Genomic DNA, 20,525 nt, shown 5'->3' on the forward strand with positions numbered 1-20,525 from the left:
ATGCAAGATGGATTTGCAAGTAAAATAAAACGTAACTAGACCTACTCCTAACCTAACCAAGTAGAAGGTCGAGGTCATTTGTAATGAAATTTCCAATGCAGCCACTGTAATTATTCCCAACATGCAATCACAAAGTTGCGATCGATTAAGAAAAATATTAAACAATGTGCAATAGGAAAGATAAGAACTTAAATAGCTTGCACAAAAATTTGAAGGTCTTTCCTGTCAACAGAAAGATAGGCCATAGCCACCACTTCTAACCAGTTAATATTCTTACATTTTTTATGAGAACCATCACTCAACAAACCTCTGAAGCTTCCTGCGAATGTGTCTCCATTTGCACCGAACTCCTTAGCAAGCGTGAGGAAAGATCAAAACTTGTTATTTGCGACAACACTTTCCAGGTAAGACTATTCCAACCATTCAACGATTAGATCGTAAAATTAATGATAATTCTCTTGAAAACCCTGAAATATTTGGAAAGATGAATTTTCAATTAGAGGCTTAGGATGGCAATACTGTGAGGAAAAATAGAATTGACCATATTCAGTCATCATGTCGAGATAGTGAGGACCTGACATAACCATCAATAAAGGTGGAAGTTCCCCAACCGCTCGACAAAAATCTGAATAGTGAGCTGTTGAATGTTGAAAATTGAAGGATGTAAAACAACTATCATTGAATATGTTGATGGGAAAATGATAAGTTGAATGATAGTCATTAGAGACAGAATCATGATCAGATGGGTTGATTAAAGCATTGGATTCCCAGTTTGTAATTAACAAAGATAAATCAATTTGAATGGCTCTACGAATGCTATGAGCAATAGAACCAACTTCTTCGCATGTTGAATGTGACCAACCATTTTCCTGTAACTGGTGAAAAATTGTACAAGCATCGTAATTATCGAATGATCCGGATTTAAACAAGAACACAACAAATTACAGAGATAACCATATACACACAGATGCGGCGGAAATAATACTTCATTTCATTAATGGAAAATACTGAAATATGCTTACAACCAGAAATGGAAATAAACCAGCTAGGGCGATGGTAGCTTATCTCTGAGAAGAGATGTGATGGCTACATGCCTCTGAACTGTGTTACAATGAGGCTCGAAGGCCTATTTATTGTTGAGAAACAATGGAAAACCCTTAACATTCCAAAACCTAACCTTAGGAGATGAAACACCAAACTGTGGGCCCCGTTTTGGGGTAAATTGGTACATCAACTTCCAGGGGTCGTAACTTTGGCATATGATCTCCGTTTGACGTGTACAATAGCTCATTAGAAAGATCTATCCGAGCACTATCATTGTTGGAATGGGTAAATGGACCCATGTTGCCCCCGGATTCCCCAAAAAACGTCGTTTAGGGCCTCAAAACGGCTCCGGAAATTCAGGACCCGAAAAACTGCTAAAAATAGTAAGTTGTGCTACAATTAAGGAAACTGAAAATGCTGAGAAAGACAATGGTGGGGGTCTGTTGTGGCCAGCAACAACCCCCCCCCCCCCCTTTTTTCATTTAGTATCAAATCATGATACCGAATGAATGGGGACCCTTAGATAAAATTTTTAGGAAAAGCTAAACTTTCTTTTTTGAAGTTACAAATCATAATTTAGAAAAGGCGTCTTAGATATTTTTCTATGGTAGACGATAAGTCTTTTAAAGTCGCGTATGCAAAAAAGATAGGAAACATCTCTGTTACTCTTCTAAAAAAAAATCAAAATACACGCCACCCTCATGGTTAATAAACGACATCGCATCGCACCATACTAATGTCCATAGCGAAAAGCCAAGAAATTCGCCGATCTGCGATATTGCGATCGCTAGATCGCATATCGCAGAAACAAGCTAGACGAGGTTTGGCAAACACTAAGTTTTGCGATCTGTGATGTTGCCATCGTGCGACATGCGAGAGTATGTCAGCAAATCATAAAATCACCTTAGTACGAATCCTTCGGGCGCACCTTTCAAAGGAAAAGCCACTTACCATAACATGACCTGAAATCATGCGCTTTTAATGTTAGTAAATGAATTGGTTGTCAGTCATTAAGAAGATTAAAGACGCGTGCCTTGTTGGATATTTGCTTCACGTAAGGTGGCGTAATTGATTTATCCCTTGCATTTAAAACTCTCCCATCACCTTTCTGATCGAACATTCCATTTCACTTGTAATCTGCAGGAACAAAGTGCAAAGACGACTCAGAAAGAAACACAAAGTAAAAATTGGAAAGAAGAACAAAGCTCAAAGCTCCGAAGCAAGAGAGAAGACCAAGGAGATGGCGCCCCTATACACAGATACAGCCTGCAACCGAGATGCAGGAATCTCCACATGGGAAGGCATGTACAGGCTATTAGAAGAGGAGAAGCCGAGAATAATGAAGGTGACTGCCGTTGCAGGTGCACCACGCTCCTCTGAAGCATCCCTAGAAGACCTAGCATGTTCATTCCTTCACAGAATAGCGGCCAGGCCTAAGATTCTACCATACACAGATATGATCAAGTGGATTCTGGATGATGCAGAATTAAACAACAGACAATTCAAGATTCAGGGACATGGGCTCGTGGGATCTTTCGCCGCCCAAGATCTGAAGCTAATGTACCATCTGCCCGAACCGCAAGCTACCTATAATGCACAATTTGTTAAGAAGTTCGCAATGGAGAACCCAGATTTATCGGATACCACTAAAGAATGGTCTAGAAGAGATGAGCCGTTAAAGAAGGATAAGAACGGTATGTACAGCACTGGTTCCCTTACTTCTCCATATTGTTTTGCTGCAGCCATGCTATGTAGGTTGTTTGGTATGCCCGATATCAACAAGTTTTCATCTGAGTGGCTGCCATTAATTGACGCTGCCACAAATGCCGATATAGTAGATTGGGCTAAAATTCTTTCCGATACTCTATATACGGCTGTGGTTAGTTACAGGTCCAAAAGATCCTTTTCTCAAAGGGTCTATCCTCCTTTCTATTTGGCTGCCTATGTTATGGATTCTGTTTGCCTTGAATCTAATTTCCCCATTATAGGATGGAAATGGACTACCCAAGACCCGTTGCCTATTCACGTCTATCACAAGGTCTTGTGGGATTCCCAGTTTGCCCATCATTTTTACCAGACTTGCCATGGGCTTATATTGCCCATATATAGAATGATATATGATAAGGATACCCCAAGGTGCTCTCCCGAAGCCGAGGCAGACATCATCCCCATCGCAAGATGGTTTGGGGAAGAATGGTTTACTTACATTCGAGTTTATTGAAGCACTGTACCTCCACATGTCCTACCCTTGTATGTCCCTGATAAGATTTTGGCTCGAGAAATCGCTTATCAAACCTGCTCTGAAGGCGGCCTAACCAAAGAATTAAAAGATAAGAAAAAGGCCATTTGGCCTCAATTTCCCGTCAATTGTGGGGCCTTCTCTTTATTCGATGTAGGACACGCTTTTGGTGAGGTGGAAAACGTGACGTGCCTTCAATTATATAAGTTCCCGGTGAGGCCATTCGACCCAAATAAAGTTGCCCAAGAGTTTACTACAAACGTCAAGATAAGAGTGTTCTTCGGACACAAAGATTTGTTTGACGATCTCTTTCAGGGTAAGAGCTCACTCAAAGAGATTTTGCGAGAAGCTCAGTCAAGGTTATCTCCAGGTGACCTCCATAAATTCACGTCATATAGAGATAGAAGGCTGGCCAGCATTCCACTAGAAAGGCTGCGAATACCTACTAGAGAGCCAACTCCGAGCATCAGCCTCAGTGAGAACTCCAGCACTTCCAGATCTAAGTCCAACGCCGCGCAAGAAGGTTCTGAGCATCCTGAAGAGTCTGTGCATGACAAAGGAATTAACAAAGAAGCAGTCAAAGATACAGCTCGGTCAAGTGTAATGTCTCAGCAACAAGTTATCACCTCGCCACCAAGAGATGTTCCCCCTCCGGTTATCGAAGCTCCTCTTGTCACAGCAGAGCTAGATAAAGAGTGGGAGTCCTTCAATGAATTAATCAACCTCGAAGGGCAAGTCCCAAAGACGTCTGTGAGCGATACACAGGAGGTGCAAGGAGTTTCTCCAACCATAGTCAGCGTTACCACAGAAGCAGAAGACCTCTCCATCACTCCATCCTCAGAACTTCTACTTAACGTGGAAGAGATTCCCCCACTAGATGTGTTCTACAATCCCCAGCACAAAGCAGTTGTGAGAAGACAGAGAAAGAAAAGAAAGCTCGAAAATGCACTGTCTCAAGACGCTGAACATTTGGACGTCTTGTGGAAAGACCCAAATAATAATCCAACAGAAAATCTTACGAAGCTGTCTCAAATTGCAGGAGCGTATGCTTTTGCAACTATTGACAAGGCCTCTGAAGTTCAGTAGCTCTTAAAGGAACAAAAAAATCACATACAACTGCTACAACAACAGTTGCAGCAAGCCAACGCAAACAATGAAGCTTCCAGACAGCTCGAAAAGCTCCAAGAAGACTTCCAACAGATGCAAATAGGCTACCAAAAGAGTCTTGAAGAAAAAGAAAAACAACTGCAGACGGAGCAAGAAATGCACAAAGATGAACCTAAGCTGGCAGAGTTTATTTCAGAGTCCATCGGCTTGAACGAGCAACTACTGCAGCAACAGGAAGAATTGGGGCGTAAAATATCACAGTGGAGGCACTTCTGTGAGCTAAGCGACAAAATCACCAGTCAGGTGGTGGAATTGCGAAGCGAATATGATCAGAACGACAAGAGGGTGATAGAGTATCTGACTTGGCAAGACAATGAAGAGGGAGAAAGAGCAGGAGCACCTAGAATTAATGAAAATCATAAAGAAATGCTCTTTGATAAATGGGACGAGCAGATCACGCAGGCAGAGCAAGCAGCAGAGACAGCGGCGACACAGGCAAGTATTCTTATCGACTGTGTAAATGAAAATTTACACAGGGCCAATTTGATTTCAGAGACCACCCCGGGATACCTACCAAACAAGTTGCAACTGGAGACAGAATGGAGGCAAAAGGCACAGGCAAAAGGGAAAGCTATCCAAGCACTGGCTAGACTGAATTGGGAAAGTTACTGGATGTACCTGGTTAAGCCACATAGCCAATGGATGACGGTAAAGTGTATCATGAACGCAGCCGAGAAAGTAGCGCCAGCTCTTATAGATGTCGTTTTCGCAGCCCAGCTCCGAACAGAAATTAGCCAGCCGACTCTTCTCAAGCCTATGTTAGAAACATGCAACTTCAAAGACCAAGTCCACAAGTAGTTTTATTTAGAATGTTGTTTCTTTTTGTTTTAAGTTATATTAGAAAAAGGACGGTCGTTTGAAAACCGAATCCTTAATTTTGTAATAATACTATTATTAGAATTAGGACATAGTATTTTAACCCCTCTCATTGCATTGGAGAAGGGTCCAGAAATTTGTCAAAAACTTGTCCTCAGAACATGCATTTTTGCACCTCAGAGGAGGTTTTGATGAATGGAAGGATCGGATTTATTTATATTTGCATCTTAATGTCTGCTACTGATGTTGCATTTCTGTACTCTTAGTAGGCGTTAGAAGTAAGTGGAAGTAAATCATTATTGCTTGAAGTTTGTGAGTAAAAATCAGTCATAAATGGTACTTTTATCTCTTGATGAATTTCTACTTATTTGCTTAAAGTGATATACAGCTGATGTTATTTATATGTTAATGTATAAATGTGTGGTTACCATTTGGCACTTTTGTACGATGGAGTCATTTGTTCATGCTTAACATATGGATGATTTATTATGCGATATACAGTCCACAACTATTCTGTTTAACTTCTTATGCAGAATGGTTTATCTTAAATGGTTTATATTCTTATAGTCGCTGAATAATCTTCATTACCAGTTATTATATGAAATCTTTTTAGATCGCATGATGGAAAATACATACCCCGGGTTAGCGTAGATTGCATATGTTGTTTTCATTAGATTTCAGCAGCTTATAGTCAAAACATGAGTTAGATTTAAATTAGCTCTCAAAAGTTCTCAAGAAACAGCATAATCAAACCCCACACACACATACACCCCTTAAATCGGAAGCTAGTCCCGTTATCCCCAGTCGGACCCGCTACACCAAACGGGCACGGAGCCGCCAACCAGGTTCCCGACCGGGTGGGTATCCCCTTGTTGTTGACCCGATTTCAGGGCCCTCAACATATTTGGCGCTAGAAGGAGGGCCTGAGCATAATACCTATTGGAATGTTTTTCGAATTATAAATCTTGAAACAGGATGACTACTCATGAAATTCCTATTTGGAGTTGCATCTATGTTCATACCTCTTCCAACATTCCACCGGACGTGGTAAGGCTATTGTCTCAGGTAAAGTTCAACGGTAAGAAAAACTCTTCCGCATTCAATCACGCCCTTCAGTTCATACAAAAAGTTTCAACTTTTGATACTCAGAAGATTGATGAAGGCGTTTTGTGCAGGATTTTTACTCTTACCTTCCCAGCAGAAGCTACAAAATGGTGCAGAACCCTCCCAGTTGCATCAATTCACAGCTGGGACCAGTTCGTTAAGATTTTCATCTTGGAATTTGATTGTTATGATTACGACCAGGTTTATGATGAAATTGATTATCTTAGAAAACAAGATGAACCCGTTTTGGATTTCAATATGCGATTTCATCTTAAATGCCTACAGTATGATTTCAGGAATGAGCTCACAGACGAAGAATCTTCAGATTACGATGAGTATTTCCTACCTCCTGTGTCTGACCAATCAGAAATTAATTCTACCTTTGCTAGCTTTTCTTCTAATATGAATGATCATTCCAAGTCAAATACACAAAGCATCCATAATGAAGAAAATCTACAAAGCCTGGGAGTCATGCATGCTCTACTACCAGAAAAGAGAGATGAAGATGCTAAAAAGAAAATTACCTTGGAAACAGAAGATGACTCTGACAATATCATTTCAAGTCAACGAATGCAGATGCCAAGGTTAGATCAATCAATTGTTTCTCTTTCAAAAAGTATCAGTGCAAAAAGGTATGATCTAAAGCCCGACATTTATGATGGATCTGATGAACAAAGTTTCTTTTATGATGTTTTTAAATGCATTGTTCCAGATTTACATTTTTCTCTTTATCCTGATGTTTTTAGTGATGACAATCTTTCCCCTCTTAATATTCAAGATATCTCAAAAACTACAGAGGGTTATTTAAATGACTCATCATTAGGTTTTCAAGTTAAATAGATTGCATTAACACAACTTTCGATCAATGACAAAAAGGAATTGCCTGACCTCCCTTACCAGAAAACATACAATGAAAAGGAGGAACCTAGGGAAATCTGTAGAGTCTTTTGTGATAGTTACTTTGACAATGATGATGTTGTTGAGTTTTCTCAGATAACTCAACTAGGGTCAGAAGATAAAGAACATCTTGAATCAGAAATCATGTCAGTCCACCCTCATCTCGAAGTAGAAAATCACTTAAACGATTTTACTATCCCAGGTAATACCCCGATCTATTATTCGTATCATGAAGAAAGCTCCATCCATGTTTGTAATCATGACCTAGTTCCCTATTCACAAAACCTGGCTAGTTTTTGTGAAAAACAAGATGTTACAAGTAAAACCCAGTTGTGCTGTAACACTATTTGTATAGATTCCCAATCATTCCTTTCTCACTCAAACTCATTATGTAAAAAATCAGATTTCTTTTCAAATCTTCAAACTTTTGATAGATTATGTTTTAGCGACTTACATATGAGAATTTTCTTTTCGAACAAAATCACAAAAAACTCGAAATTAACAGATAAAAGGTTACAAGTCATTGAAATCAAAAAATCTTGTCCACAATTTGACTTGTTATCCTTCCTATTGCGACATCATCAATTCACAACTGAAATTCATTCTGATTTTTATGATCCAATAGGTACCCAGTTGGAAACAACTTTGCATAAGAAAAGAAAATCAGCCAGAATTCCAATTGAGGTTCTGTGTTTTTATTTCTTAGCCAACAATTACAATCCAAGAAAAATTCGATTCTTTTTATTAATGCTTGGAAGATTCATTCGGCTAGGGATAAAAATGAATAGATGGTTCCATTGGAAATATCATTTCACATAGTTGTTTCCTGTATATGGTTAGAGTAGGAGTAGGAGTAGGAGTAATTTAGTTAGGTTTTTGTTTTTAATAACTGATAGGCAAAGCTATACATATTCTCTTCATAACCTCAGAAAATATTTGCCTATCATTCCTTTTTAAATTTCCTCCATAATAATGTTTGTTCTGGTTCAAAGACATTTGACATTTATTGAAGATACGTTGTCTCTGTTGAAAATTTGGAACTTCTGCTACTATCAACATCAAATCTTTTAAAAATTTGATCTTTATTATCATTAGAACTTCAACCCATATATGATGATAGTTTCGAACTCCAAAATTTTAAAGAAAGCTATCTCAGTATAGGATTTGTTTTAAGTCAACACAATGAAAGGTATCAATTGTAAGATAAGTATTCTCTAACAAAACAGCCTTTATTAAAAAATCGGCCCTATCATTGTCGTCCAGAACTTTCTTAAGGAAAAACAATGGCTTCCTCCCTGCTAAAAGGAAATTACAGCATTCAGAGAAACAACCCAAGGAAAACACTATATCTCAAAGAATAAGAGGTCTCATCACGAGCCGGCTTATCATGATCACAGATATTATAACTCGCTGACTTTGCCAATACTGTCTATCAAAACCGGGCAACGACTTAAGATTGTTGCAATCAAAAGACAAGAGGTCTCATCACGAGCCGGCTTGCTCAGCAAAAGTGTAAATCAAGTGAATGACTGTGTCATAAGTTGGCCACCAAACCAAGACATTGTTCTTTAGAGAATTAAAAAAGGAAAAGTGTTTCAAAAAGGATTTTTCTCTGGAATGTTGCGAGTAACCTCAAGCAGGATAAAGGATCATTGATGGTTAAAAGGTAACCCTATCGAGGCTATGGACGCCTGCTGGCAGCAGAGGCTCTACCTGCGACTAAGGAGCATACTAAAGGACTGATAAACAGAGAAGACTTTATTTTATGTTTTACAAAGACCAAGTAACAACTGATTTAGATGCAAAGACGAACTGGGTGTACAAATAATTAAAACAGAAAGAGTTTGAAACGAAACATCATAGGCAGTTTGAAGTCTCATTTGTCTTATATTTTTATAATAAAGTTCAAAATTTTTAAATTTTTCAGAAGTTTTTAAAAGCGTCAATAGAAATGCAAAGATAACTGGTTCTCCCAAGTGAATTGCCAATTGTTGTGGCCAGCAACAAACCCCCCTTTTTTCATTTAGTATCAAATCATGATACCGAATGAATGGGGACACTTAGATAAAAATTTTAGGAAAAGCTAGACTTTCTTTTTTGAAGTTACAAATCATAATTTAGAAAAGGCGTCTTAGATATTTTTCTATGGTAGACGATAGGCCTTTTAAAGTCGCGTATGCAAAAAAGATAGGAAACATCTCTGTTACTCTTCTAAAAAAAAATCAAAATACGCGCCACCCTCATGGTTAATAAACGACATCACATCGCACCATACTAATGTCCATAGCGAAAAGCCAAGAAATTCGCCGATCTGCGATATTGCGATCGCTAGATCGCATATCGCAGAAACAAGCCAGACGAGGTTTGGCAAACACTAAGTTTTGCGATCTGTGATGTTGCGATCGTGCGACATGCGAGAGTACATCAGCAAATCATAAAATCACCTTAGTACGAACCCTTCGGGCGCGCCTTTCAAAGGAAAAGCCACTTACCATAACATGACCTGAAATCATGCGCTTTTAATGTTAGTAAATGAATTGGTTGTCAGTCATTAAGAAGATTAAAGACGCGTGCCTTGTTGAATATTTGCTTCACGTAAGGTGGCGTAATTGATTTATCCCTTGCATTTAAAACTCTCCCATCACCTTTCTGATCAGACATTCCATTTCACTTGTAATCTGCAGGAACAAAGTGCAAAGACGACTCAGAAAGAAACACAAAGGCAAAATGGGAAAGAAGAACAAATCTCAAAGCTCCGGAGCAAGAGAGAAGACCAAGGAGATGGCGCCCCTATACACAGATACAGCCTGCAACCGAGATGCAGGAATCTCCACATGGGAAGGCATGTACAGGCTATTAGAAGAGGAGAAGCCGAGAATAATGAAGGTGACTGTCGTTGCAGGTGCACCACGCTCCTCTGAAGCATCCCTAGAAGACCTAGCATGTGCATTCCTTCACAGAATAGCGGCCAGACCTAAGATTCTACCATACACAGATATGATCAAGTGGATTCTGGATGATGCAGAATTAAACAACAGACAATTCAAGGTTCAGGGACATGGGCTCGTGGGATCTTTCGTCGCCCAAGATCTGAAGCTAATGTACCATCTGCCCGAACCACAAGCTACCTATAATGCACAATTTGTTAAGAAGTTCGCAATGGAGAACCCAGATTTATCGGATACCACTAAAGAATGGTCTAGAAGAGATGAGCCGTTAAAGAAGGATAAGAACGATATGTACAGCACTGGTTCCCTTACTTATCCATATTGTTTTGCTGCAGCCATGCTATGTAGGTTGTTTGGTATGCCCGATATCAACAAGTTTTCATCTGAGTGGCTGCCATTAATTGACGCTGCCACAAATGCCGATATAGTAGATTGGGCTAAAATTCTTTCTGATACTCTATATACGGCTGTGGTTAGTTACAGGTCCAAAAGATCCTTTTCTCAAAGGGTTTATTCTCCTTTCTATTTGGTTGCCTATGTTATGGATTCTGTTTGCCTTGTATCTAATTTCCCCATTATGGGATGGAAATGGACTACCCAAGACCTGTTGCCTATTCACGTCTATCACAAGGTCTTGTGGGATTCCCAGTTTGCCCATAATTTTTACCAGATTTGCCATGGGCTTATATTGCCCATATATAGAATGATATATGATAAGGATCCCCCAAGGTGCTCACCCAAAGCCGAGGCAGACATCATCCCCATCGCAAGATGGTTTGGGGAAGAATGGTTTACTTACATTCGAGTTTATTGAAGCACTGTACCTCCACATGTCCTACCCTTGTATGTCCCTGATAAGCTTTTGGCTCGAGAAATCGCTTATCAAACCTACTCTGAAGGCGGCCTAACCAAAGAATTAAAAGATAAGAAAAAGGCCATTTGGCCTCAATTTCCCGTCAATTGTGGGGCCTTCTCTTTATTCGATGTAGGACACGCTTTTGGTGAGGTGGAAAACGTGACGTGCCTTCAATTATATAAGTTCCCGGTGAAGCCATTCGACCCAAATAAAGTTGCCCAAGAGTTTACTACGAACGCCAAGATAAGAGTGTTCTTCGGACACAAAGATTTGTTTGACGATCTCTTTCAGGGTAAGAGCTCACTCAAAGAGATTTTGCGAGAAGCTCAGTCAAGGTTATCTCCAGGTGACCTCCAGAAATTCACGTCATATAGAGATAGAAGGTTGGCCAGCATTCCACTAGAAAGGCTGCGAATACCTACTAGAGAGCCAACTCCGAGCATCAGCCTCAGTGAGAACTCCAGCACTTCCAGATCTAAGTCCAACGCCGCGCAAGAAGGTTCCGAGCATCCTGAAGAGTCTGTGCATGACAAAGGAATTAACGAAGAAGCAGTCAAAGATACAACTCGGTCAAGTGTAATGTCTCAGCAACAAGTTATCACCTCACCACTAAGAGATGTTCCCCCTCCGGTTATCGAAGCTCCTCTTGTCACAGCAGAGCTAGATAAAGAGTGGGAGTCCTTCAATGAATTAATCAACCTCGAAGGGCAAGTCCCAAAGACGCCTGTGAGCGATACATAGGAGGTGCAAGGAGTTGCTCCAACCATAGTCAGCGTTACCACAGAAGCAGAAGACCTCTCCATCACTCCATCCTCAGAACTTCTACTTAACGTGGAAGAGATTCCCCCACTAGATGTGTTCTACAGTCCCCAGCACAAAGCAGTTGTGAGAAGACAGAGAAAGAAAAGAAAGCTCGAAAATGCACTATCTCAAGACGCTGAACATTTGGACATCTTGTGGAAAGACCCAAATAATAATCCAACAGAAAATCTTACGAAGCTGTCTCAAATTGCAGGAGCGTATGCTTCTGCATCTATTGACAAGGCCTCTGAAGTTCAGCAGCTCTTAAAGGAACAAGAAAATCACATACAACTGCTACAACAACAGTTGCAGCAAGCCAACGCAAACAATGAAGCTTCCAGACAGCTCGAAAAGCTCCAAGAAGACTTCCAACAGATGCAAATAGGCTACCAAAAGAGTCTTGAAGAAAAAGAAAAACAACTGCAGACGGAGCAAGAAATGCAAAAAGATGAACCTAAGCTGGCATAGTTTATTTCAGAGTCCATCGGATTGAACGAGCAACTACTGCAGCAACAGGAAGAATTGGGGCGTAAAATGTCACAGTGGAGGCACTTCTGTGAGCTAAGCGACAAAATCACCAGTCAGGTGGTGGAATTGCGAAGCGAATATGATCAGAACGACAAGAGGGTGATAGAGTATCTGACTTGGTAAGACAATGAAGAGGGAGAAAGAGCAGGAGCACCTAGAATTAATGAAAATCATAAAGAAATGCTCTTTGATAAATGGGACGAGCAGATCACATAGGCAGAGCAAGCAGCAGAGACAGCGACGACACAGGCAAGTATTCTTATCGACTGTGTAAATGAAAATTTACATAGGGCCAATTTGATTTCAGAGACCACCCCGGGATACCTACCAAACAAGTTGCAACTGGAGACAGAATGGAGGCAAAAGGCACAGGCAAAAGGGAAAGCTATCCAAGCACTGGCTAGACTGAATTGGGAAAGTTACTGGATGTACCTGGTTAAGCCACATAGCCAATGGATGACGGTAAAGTGTATCATGAACGCAGCCGAGAAAGTAGCGCCAGCTCTTATAGATGCCGTTTTCGCAGCCCAGCTCCGAACAGAAATTAGCCAGCCGACTCTTCTCAAGCCTATGTTAGAAACATGCAACTTCAAAGACCAAGTCCACAAGTAGTTTTATTTAGAATATTATTTCTTTTTGTTTTAAGTTATATTAGAAAAAGGACGGTCGTTTGAAAACCGAATCCTTAATTTTGTAATAATACTATTATTAGAATTAGGACATAGTATTTTAACCCTTCTCATTGCATTGGAGAAGGGTCCAGAAATTTGTCAAAAACTTGTCCTCAGAACATGCATTTATGCACCTCAGAGGAGGTTTTGATGAATGGAAGGATCGGATTTATTTATATTTTCATCTTAATGTCTACTACTGATGTTGCATTTCTGTACTCTTAGTAGGCGTTAGAAGTAAGTGGAAGTAAATCATTATTGCTTGAAGTTTGTGAGTAAAAATCAGTCATAAATGGTACTTTTATCTCTTGATGAATTTCTACTTATTTGCTTAAAGTGATATACAGCTGATGTTATTTATATGTTAATGTATAAATGTGTGGTTACCATTTGGCACTTTTGTACGATGGAGTCATTTGTTCATGCTTAACATATGGATGATTTATTATGCGATATACAGTCCACAACTGTTCTGTTTAACTTATGCAGAATGGTTTATCTTAAATGGTTTATATTCTTATAGTAGATGAATAATCTTCATTACTAGTTATTATATGAAATATTTTTAGATCGCATGATGGAAAAGACATACCCCGGGTTAGCGTAGATTGCATATGTTGTTTTCATTAGATTTCAGCAGCTTATAGTCAAAACATGAGTTAGATTTAAATTAGCTCTCAAAAGTTCTCAAGAAACAGCATAATCAAACCCCACACACACATACACCCCTTAAATCGAGAAGCTGGTCCCGTTATCCCCAGTCGGACCCGCTACACCAAACGGGCACGGAGCCGCCAACCAGGTTCCCGACAAGGTGGGTATCCCCCTTGTTGTTGACCCGATTTCAGGGCCCTCAACAAGGTCCAGGTGGACTTGGCAGGTGGCCACCAATATCCACCTGGATCATTCCTCCCCCCTTAGGAAGCAATGGTCCCCATTGCGTTGAGCTCCTCCATGAGATGAGGAAACTTCTGCTGAACTTGTTCCCTGGTGCCACTTGCCCTGCTGAAGGAGTTGGCCTGCTTTGACAACTCGATGCAGTTGGATATTCTGTTGGTGAGTGTTCTTGATCTGTGTGTCCATGATCCGATCAGTTGCAGCTTGTTCCATGCAATCTGGATTTAATTCTGTGGGTTTGAGTTGTTCTGCAATGTCGGATGTGTCTAGCAATGGTGGAAAGTATGGCCGAAGGCGGTCCACATTGAACACTGGGTGCAGGCCAAGGAATGGGGGAATGCTGAGCTCAAATGCATTGTCTCCCATAGCCTTAGTAATGGTGTAAGGACCATATCAGAGCGGTCTCAATTTCCGATAGGCTCCAGTAAGGCGTTCCTTTTGCAAATGCAACCAGACTTTGTCGCCCACCTAAAACTTGTGTGGCACCTGGTGTTGATCATGTCACTGCTTGTACTTGGAATTTGATTTCTCAAGAATGTCATGAACCTGTTGGCGAATATGTTGGATGCGCTCAATGAAGCTGGTGGCCTTATCTGTTTCGGACTGGACATGAGCTGAATTCATGTGAGTAGCTGCAAGGGGCATGGCCACATCAATGGGGCATAGTGGCTGGAATCCCAAACCCACCTGAAAAGGGTTATGGCCAGTGGAGCTGTGAAGAGATCGATTGTAGCTGTGCTGAACATAGGGGAGGCTCTCGTCCCATGTGCGTGGATGCTTTGAGTTATACATGCGCAGAATGTGCACAATCATCCTGTTGACAACCTCTGTCAAGCCATCAGTTTGAGGATGGAAGGTTGTGGACTTCGTGAGTTTGGTGTCCAGCATTGACCAGAGACTGGACCAAAATGTGCTGAGAAACCGACTGTCCTGATCTGAGATGATAGACTGTGGGATCCCAAACTGCACCCACACTCGTTCAAAGAAGAGTTTAGCAGTGGCTTCTGCTGTGATGTTCTTCTTACAGGCCATCATAATGGCCATCTTCGAGAACCTGTCGACGACCACAAAAACACAGTCATTTCCATGCTTAGTGGAAGGAAGGCCTGACATGTAATCCATGGAGATGGATTCCCAAGGTCGACTAGGGGTAAGCAACGGGGTATAGAGGCTGTGCTTCTTAATGGTCGATTTGGCAATGGCACAGGCAGTACATGATCGGATGTACTTCCCAACATCCTGTCGAAGATTCGGCCAATAGAAATAATTTTGCAGTACTGCCACTGTTTTCTCGACCCCGAAATGCCCAGCAGCTCTACTGTAGTGTGCTTCCCAAATCATCTTGGCACGCTCGCTTGAAGGAACACAAAGGTGACCGAGGTGGCATAATAGGGCATCCTGGAGGTGAAAATCTGCAACATGTCGACCCTCCAAGAGTGTCTGGTATGTGTGGCCGAATTCTGGGTCGCTTTTGTAGAGAAGTGGCCAATTAGAAGTCTCGTGCCCATAAGAGTTGAGCACGGTGGTTAGTTCCATGATCGGTGGCCGACTGAGGCAATCTGCAACATTATTGGTGCTGCCCTTTTTATACTTGATATTCACGTGAAACTGTTGCAGGTATGTAGACCACTTCTGATGGCGATCATTCTGCAATTTCCCTTGGGTCTGTATGAACTGCAGAGGTCGGTGCTCTGTGTGGATGACCGTTTCCTTCCCCAAAATGTAATGCTTCCATTGTCGGCAGGCCTGTACAATGGAATACATCTCTTTATCATAAGTGGGGTACTTCTGGACTGTGTCTGAAAGTGTTTCACTGTGATATGCCACTGGATGTCCATGTTGAGTAAGGACTGCCCCAATAGCATAGTCAGAGGCATCTGTCTCGACCTCAAATGGTTGTTGTAAATCTGGTAACGCGAGCACTGGTGTCGTGCAGAGGCGATCCCTCAACTCCCTGAATGCCTTCTGTTCAGATTCAGACCAAAAAAATTTTGCTTTTGCCCCGCCCTTGGTGACTTGACTCAAGGGCCAAGAAATATGAGAAAACTCCAACACAAACCTGCGGTAGAAGTTGGCAAGACCTAGAAAGCTGCGGAGCTCTGTTAGAGTGGTTGGAGAGGGCCAATCCTGAATGACTTGGATCTTGGCTGGATTGACATGCACCCCCTGTTCATCAGTGATGTATCCCAGATACTGAACTTGGGTCATGCCAAAAGTGCATTTCTCCAAATTGGCACATAGCTTGTGTTGCCGCAGTGTTTGGAGAACCTGTCGGATGTGGTGGAGGTGCTCTTCCCAACTCTGGCTGAAGATCAGAATGTCATCCAAGTATACCACTACAAAGGAGTTGGTGAATGGCCGCAAGATGTCATCCATTAGCCTCATAAAGGTTGCAGGAGCATTCGTCAATCCGAAAGGCATGACCAACCATTCGAAGAGGCCCTCCTTGGATTTGAAGGCAGTCTTCCACACATCGGAGGGTTTGATTGGTACCTGGTGATATCCTGACTTCAGATCGATCTTGCTGAAATATTTCACCCCGTTTAGTTGGTCTAGGAGGTCATCAATCCGCGGGATCGGGTACCTATTACAGACAGTGATCTTGTTCAGCGCCCGATAGTCAATACAGAGTCTCCACGTCCCATCCTTCTTCTGTACCAACACGATCGGGCTCCCATAGGGCGATGAACTCGGACGGATGTGACCTTTTTGTAGGAGCTCTTGAATCTGCCTCTTGATTTCATTGTTCTCCAGAACGGAGCGCCGATAAATTGGTCCATTGGTTAGCGGCGCACCTGGGGTCAGATCGATGGAGTGCTTGACTTGACAGTGCAGAGGAACCCCTGCCGGGGAGGTGAAGATGTCCTCGTACTCCTCCACAACCTTGTCCATCTGTAGTTGTCGTGCAGAGGGACCCCGTTTGGAGGCCGCGGCCACTGTCTTCTTCTTTCCTTGAGGGCGTATCATCAGGAAAACAAATTTCCTAGTTTTGGAAATGATCTTACTGCATTGTTTTGCAGTAATCAAAGAGATGGCGGCAAGTGGTGCTACCTCTGGTATCCTGAACAACTTATTTCCCAATGTAATAATAACAGCACAGGGCCTTGATTCATACACAGCATGTCGCTTCCACAAGTATGGTTGTCCTAGTAATACATCACAAACTTCAAGGGGAGCAATGTCACACAATACCTCATCCGTGAAGGGTTTGATGTTGTATGGAAGGCGACACTGCTGGCTCACGCGAAGATCTCATCCTTGGTGAAGCCACCCAATGGTGTATGGTTGTGGATGTGCTGTGGTCGGTAAGCCCAACCGCTTCACGACCTCTGCCGAAATGAGGTTCTTTTGACTCCCGCTATCAACAATGAACTGTATCGGGGAGCCCTTTACCCACATCTGGGAGTGGAAGAGACGCTCCTCCTCCTCTGGATCTTCGGGTTCATTTTTCTGGATCTTTGCGGTAGCAACAGTGGCGCTGGGGTCCGCATCAATGATCTGCTTCCCTTTTTCATACCCCTTATCGGGTTTTGACTCAGAGTCGAAACATGCATCTGATTCTGAAACCTTTAGCTCAGCCACCAGTGACTGCTTGGCCTGACACTCACTTGTGTTGTGAGTGGAGCTCTTATGGAACTTGCACCATTTTCCAGTGTCCTTTCTCGGCTTCGCGGCGCTGTTCTTTGCTTGTAGCTTCGGCTGGTTGTATTGGGTTGTCCCGCCTTGGCTTTGTCCTTTATTCTGTGGTTTAGGGGCACCTTTCCCCTGCTTTGGATTCGCAGATCCAAAGTCTCGCTTCTTTTGTTCAAACTTCTGCTCGACCTTGACGGCATATCGGTATGTTGCGCCGAGCAAGGGGATGTTTAGGAATTGTATTTCTTCCTGGATGTACTTGTGCAGGCAGCCACGGTATTTGAGTATCAAATGTTGCTCCGAATCCTTGATACCCAACTTTGTGCGAAGGGTATGGAAAAGATTGGTGAACTCCGGCACGTCTTGGTCCCTTCCCTGCCGCAGCGTGGTCCACTTTATGTATTCATCCTCATAGCTTCCGACAGGGTAGTACTGCTCCTTGATGGCATCCCGGAACTAATCCCAGGTGGGTGCGGCTGAAAATAGTGAGCCAGTACTTTCATCCTTCTGCTCGCAGTAGGTTTCCCACCAGTCCTTGACATGGGGGGCTGCTTTGAGAAGAGCAAAAACAATCTTTTCCCGACTCGAAAATTCATGAACAAAAAAATAACCCTCTAGCAGATTTAACCATTTATCTACGGCATCTGCGTCTATCTGACCCTCGAATATGGGGATTTGAAAATTAACTTGTACCTTAAAGGGTGTGGCGTTTCCAGAGTAGCTGCTGGAAGCCGATGCGTTGCTTCTGGGTAGCCGCTGAAGGATCTGGGCGAAGCTGTCCATCATCGCGTTTCGTTGTCGCTCGAGGGCTTCTTCGAGCAAGATTTTGATGGGATCTCCTGCCCCCTCGTCTTTCTTCTCGTCCGCCATGGGAGGCCGTCGGGATTTGCGAGGCTAGTCTTGCAAAGGTTCAACCAGTTCAAGCCCTAACTCCTTACATCCCGACCTTGTTGGGGACATGAAAAGAAAAACAGAGAAAAAGCAGACCGCTCTGATACCACTGATCCGGATTTAAACAGGAACGCAACAAATTACAGAGATAACCATATACACACAGATGCAGCGGAAATAATACTTCATTTCATTAATGGAAAATACTGAAATATGCTTACAACCAGAAATGGAAATAAACCAGCTAGGGCGATGGTAGCTTATCTCTGAGAAGAGATGTGATGGCTACATGCCTATGAACTGTGTTACAATGAGGCTCGAAGGCCTATTTATTGTTGAGAAACAATGGAAAACCCTTAACATTCCAAAACCTAACCCTAGGAGATGAAACGCCAAACTGTGGGCCCCGTTTGGGGGTAAATTGGTACATCAACTTCCCGGGGTCATAACTTTGGCATATGATCTCCGTTTGACGTGTACAATAGCTCATTAGAAAGATCTATCCGAGCACTATCATTGTTGTAATTCCCCAAAAAACGTCGTTTAGGGCCTCAAAACGGCTCCGGAAGTTCAGGACCCGAAAAACTGCTAAAAATAGTAAGTTGTGCTACAATTAAGGAAACTGAAAATGCTGAGAAAGACAATGGTGGGGGTCCAGGTGGACTTGGCAGGTGGCCACCAATATCCACCTGGATCATCGAAAGAATTTAAAAGGAATTTTAGCACAAGAAGAACATGAAACCAGTCAAGATGCATTGAATGAAGAAGAATTTGATCTGACAATAACTCATGCATTCATTCATACTCAAGCAGATTTCAGGGACGATGAAGAATAAGATTCGCGATATGGTATTCACAAGGAAAGCTAGGAATTTATCATCATGAAGTAAATCTGACAGATATGATTCCTTTAGCCAAAGATGGTCTTTGGAATGACCAACTTCATAATTCCATGACTCTATGAGAGATGCACATTCCAAACCAGAGTTTGTTGCGAGATAATTGCATGAAGATGAATGAACTAAAAAATATTTCTAAATCCGGTCAAGAGTAAAATCTTGAAATTTGAGAGATCACATCCAAGATATCAAACATTTTTCAAAAATAAATTTTCATCGAGTGAAACCATGCAAAGAGAAAGATTGTGCTGGAGATACCAAATCTGACTTATTTCGTGGGACTTACCAAAGTTGCAAGATCTTGACATAACCATCAGCATAAGTTGAACTGCCTCGATTCCCTGGCAGGTCACGTCAATTTCCAGAATCGTAAAATTGCATTTTGAATATTGAACCATATCATGCATGGTTTGAGGATAACTATTACCATTGGTTTCAATAAATCCACTACTCACCATATGGCATCCATCCATGTCACTTATTTTACTGTATTTTTCAACTTCAACAATGATATTACTCAAGTCGAAAGATTCTTCTGATCGCAAATTCGAAGATAAATGAATCAGGGAAATTTCGTGAGCAAGCTTATTTGAAGAGTTGTCTTCATGCAAGAGAAGAGATGATGAGGGATGGTAAGAGTACTCAATGATTTTATTTTCTTCATTTGCATCATGGATAATCTCACCACATTGTGGCAATTGAGAGGTTAACTCATCAGGTGAAGGACTTGAAGAGCATGGAGTATCTATGTCGCAAGTAGATGCATCACAAATGGTAGAGCACAAGGGATAATGAGATGAAGAGGAACTTTTGATAAGCACATTTTCTTTGACTGAATCAGATTCTAGATCTAAAGTAAAATATTCATGAGAAACCAAAATATTATTTGATGCACCTAGGCATTCGTGATCACATACATCAACAAAGTCTTCATCATCGGAGTGATTTCTATCCAAGGCCATCGATTGATTGAAAGAATTGATTGCATTTGATTCACTACTAAGATTAGCAAATTGAGAATCATCCAAGAATGGAAGCGTATTGTTTTGAAGTGGAGGATTCTGAAAAGAGAAGAAAGATTGAAAACATCTTTGTCGTCCTACTCCTCTACCTGTGTAATGTGATTACCTTGTA

Source organism: Pinus tabuliformis, chromosome 2_1, assembly GCF_031772625.1.
Source record: "Pinus tabuliformis cultivar Carrire ecotype Pingquan chromosome 2_1, CPIR1, whole genome shotgun sequence".
Classification (NCBI taxonomy): Eukaryota; Viridiplantae; Streptophyta; class Pinopsida; order Pinales; family Pinaceae; genus Pinus; species Pinus tabuliformis.